Consider the following 4316-nt stretch of genomic DNA (forward strand, 5'->3'; position numbering starts at 1 on the left):
AGTAGATGTCACCTGAGAGCAGCCTTCCTGACCCTCATCTAAAGTAGCAGCCTCTTCTCTCTTGTTTGCTTTTGCCTCAAAGCACTGGTCACTGTTTGACAGCAGGGCCTGGTACCCAGTCGTCTGTAAATATTTGTTGAGTTAAAGAATCTGAAGAGAATGAACGACCTGAGAATATAACCCCAGGTCATCTGGCACCCCCCACCCCCACCCCGTCCCCAGCCTCAGCCCTTCCCCTTTAAGTTGCCCATCTTCGAGGGCTGGGGGAGAAGGGCTAAGGGAAATTGGGAGCAGGTAGATTTCCATATTTTGCTCTGGGATTTTTTTTTTTTTTTTTTTTTTTAGACAGAGTCTCGCTCTTTTGCCCAGGCTGGAGTGCAGTGGTGTGATCTCAGCTCACTGCAACCTCCGTCTTCTGGGTTCAAGCTGTTCTCCTGCCTCAGCCTCCTGAGTAGCTGGGACTACAGGTGTACATCACCATGCTGGCCAGTTTTTTTATTTTTAGTAGAGACGGAGTTTCACCACGTTGTCCAGGCTGGTCTTGAACTCCTGACCTCAAGTGATCCACCCGCCTCGGCCTCCCAAAGTGCCGGGATTACAGATGTGAGCCACCGCGCCTGTCTGCCCTGGGATTGATTCTCAAACTTTCTGTCCCATTTCAGGGCAGTTTAGTAGTGGAAGGGAGAAGTTCTGAGGATGCATAATAAAAATGGCCCAAGCCTGGCTGCAAGTCAGCCTGCCTGGCTGGCACTCAACTCAGTGTTGTCCCAGGCTGCTTTTCCCCCTCCCTCCCTCCCCTCTAAATCTTGGCACCGCACACTTTCATTTTAGTTCTTTTCCTCATCTTCTGTTTTATGTTTTTGGCCACAGAGGATGCAGATTTAAATCAAAAGTCAGTTTAGATCATTTTGAAGAGCTGCTGATGAGTGGTCTTGCCTTGCCATTTGTTTTATTAGACTGCGTCCTGCCCTTTCCTGCATGGTCTAAAAGCTCCGTGCAGCTGGGAAGAGTGATGGGGCTGCCAGGGTGCTGCCCAGAGGCCCAGGGCTTCCCAATGACATTGCATTATGGAAAAGCTGTAATAACATTCCACTCTTTAGCATCCTCTTTAATCACACAGGGAACACTGGAGGGATGGGGTGGCGGTGGGGGGTGAATATCTCCCAGGCTGCCCTGAGCCCCTGCTCCACGGAGATGGGAAGGATCCATGTTTGCTCTTCCACATCTCCTATCTAGAGGACCAAGTTAGAGTTCCCATGGGACAGAAGAGGAAACTGAGGTAGGGGAGATGCTTAGGAACTCTACCAGCACTCGGAGCACACTAATCATATGAGGACATGGGCAGAGGAAGGATCTAGGTCAGAACCTGCAGCCCTGGCACTGCCAGGCCCCTGCCATCCCCTCACGCTCTCCACTTGCTCTGTATGTCTCTGTTTCTCCTTAGGTCAGGTATCAACTTGACTTGAGGTTTATGGAGAAAGAGGTTCTCATCAAACCTATTTCCTCTTTTTAGGCACACAGTTAATTATACGACACATCAGACCTCCTGGCATCTGGGTAGGGCCACATGGCTAGTTCTCGCCCATGGGATGTAGATGTGCCTTCTCCCTGCTGTCTGACTTTTACCCATCAACAGCAGCCTTGTAGATTGTGTTTGAAGAGGGTGGTGTCACATGATGGAAAGAGCCTGGGTTCCTGAATTACTGTGTGGAGCAGGGGGCTCTCTGCTAACCACATTGGATTGTAACGTTATGCTGCTGATACTTGGGGATTGTTTGTTAGCAGTTAGCCTGACTCCAACTAATACCTATTATTACTAATTCAGTTATTCAATTAGTAATTACTAATACCCGTGCACCTCGATTCAAAAAAGAAGAGGGCTCTTCCCTTACCCAGTTGGGTAAGGGAAGCCAGCCGAGAGGCTCTTACAGTCTTCCAGACAAGAGGGAGCCATAGAGGTAGAAATTTCAGAGGTCCTTTTTAGTTTTCATGCTCTGGGGTTTCTCCATTTCCATCTTAATCTCTCAGTGCCCAAGTATATCAACCCCTTGTGGCCACTCCAAACCGTTACTTGCCATTCCCTGGGCAGAATGCTCGATTCCCCTTTCCCATGCTTGTTGATACTTTTCCTGGAACACCTGCCCCTCTTCATCACCTTTCAGACTTGACTCTCTTTCAAGTTGCAGCTCAAACACCACCTCCGCAATCACCCCGTGAGGCAGTGAGCCCTCGCTGCCGCTCCTCTCCGGTAGCACTGCACAGCTAAGCAGATGGTCCTCATCCCCTCTTGAAGCACCCATGAGATTTTCATAAGGAGGTCTGACTCCTCTGTTAAATTATGAGGTTCTTAGCAATAACGATATGATCCTCACACTTCCTTGTTTCCTGTATAGGCCTTAACACTGTGTTGTTTGTACTGGGCACTCAAGAAGGAAGGGAGGGAGTCAGGGAGGGAAGGAGGACTGATTAATGAAATCACAAACAAATGAATGAGCTACTTAGTCAGATTTTCAAGGTCTTAGCACTGTGTTGTATGTACCAGACACTCAGTAAATACTTGATGAGAAGGAAGGAGGGAGGGAGGGAAGGAAGGAAGGAAAGAAGGAAAGAAGGACAGAATAATGACATCACAAACGAACGATCTACTTGACTAGATTTTCAAGTGTTTCCACCATCTGGGCTCATTCCATTTCTCTTCTACTACTTCCAACCACAAAACCCCATTCCAAATGGCTTGTTCTGTCCATAGACTCATGGGCATGCTGGACTTTTCCTTTCCCCCACTCTCCACCCGCCCTCCCCTCACCCATCCCCCAGCCTTTCTCCACTTCTGTCACCCTTCAGGGTTCAGATGGAGCTCCGCCTCCATCAACAGTGTTAGTGATGCCCCTGCTCTGAACGAACATCGTCAACTGTAAATGATAGGATTGATCATCTGCCCCACACAGGTGATCCCCTGTCTCACTTGGTCCTGTCTTGCATGGTTTGTGTCAGTTCATGTGTGTTATTCTTGCCTCCCTAACTAGAATACAGGCTCCTCAAGAGCTGCATCTTCCCCAGTGTGAGCTGGGAGATGAGCAAGGAATAGCTGCTCGGTGTACTCTTGCTGACTGCCAGATTATTTAGGGCTCCCTCGCTCTTTTTGCCATTTTCAAGTAAACACAGATTGGAGACCAAAAACATACACACCCCACCATCTCTTCTTTCCATGTCTTTCTCTTCTCCTGCTTCCCAGATTGGAGCAACTGGGTGGGCTCATTCAGTTTCTAAATTCACTGAGTTTCTGAATCTGCAGAGTCATGCGCAAATTTTCAGATCATAGCAACCCCTCGGAGTCTATTAGTCCAGTAAGAATGCGGTAAAACCAGTAGACAACTTTGTTCCCCCAACATTTTTTTTTAACAACAAATTACTTTTTTTAGGGACATATTTAGGAGGAGATGGGAACATGGGCTGGGCCTCAAATGATTTGGAGGAGGAAGAAGGCCTCATATATGAGGGATGCCATGGGGTAAAGGAATAGCTGAGAGAGGGGGCATCACCTGGGCAAGAATTGGGACCCCGGCCACAGAGGATAGTTGTGACACAGCTAATGACCTGGGTGGACCAGCCCCCAAAGACTTGGATTCCAGCTGATCATCTCTGTGCCATCCTCGGGCAAGTCCCCTCACACCGAGAGCTGAGAACAGGAGGAGAAATGAAAAGCTAAGCAGGGGGTTTGGACTTGGTTGATGTGGTTCCAGATTCTCAAGCAAGGAACTGGCCTGGAAAAGGCAGTATTTAGGGCTCTATTTTGTCATTAGCAAATATTTAGTTTTAGGCCAACTCCCTTTTGTCACCCAACATGCTCTGACTCAACGCTCCCACCTTGGGCACACAGCATGCAAATGAATCACATCATTGCCTTGGCCAAACATAATTTGGGAAGTTAACCTGCTTAGAAACCCATAGAGTGTGTTCTAAAATTAAACAAAAGGGTTTTTTTTGTTCTTTTGATTTTTAATTATCCAGTCCATTCTTTCTTTTTATTAGTGTGGATTTTGGAATGTGGATAGTAATTATCCATGAGAATAAAAAAATTACTTAATTGTGCATTGTATGAGATTCAAATAAAAGGACCACTTCTCAGGTCTGGTGCCTCCCTTGCAGATACATGCAAATATTTTATTAGCCACTATTTCCACCCGAGTTCCCTGAAGGATTGTAGGAAATCAGTGAACTGTTCTTGTGGTATACGCTAGTCGCTCATAAATTGGAACTACCACACAGTGTCATCAGAATAAACAAATGGAAAGGGTAATAAGGCACACCAATAA

This window comes from Hylobates moloch, unplaced genomic scaffold (genome assembly GCF_009828535.3).
Source record: "Hylobates moloch isolate HMO894 unplaced genomic scaffold, HMol_V3 SCAFFOLD_20, whole genome shotgun sequence".
Lineage (NCBI taxonomy): Eukaryota > Metazoa > Chordata > Mammalia > Primates > Hylobatidae > Hylobates > Hylobates moloch.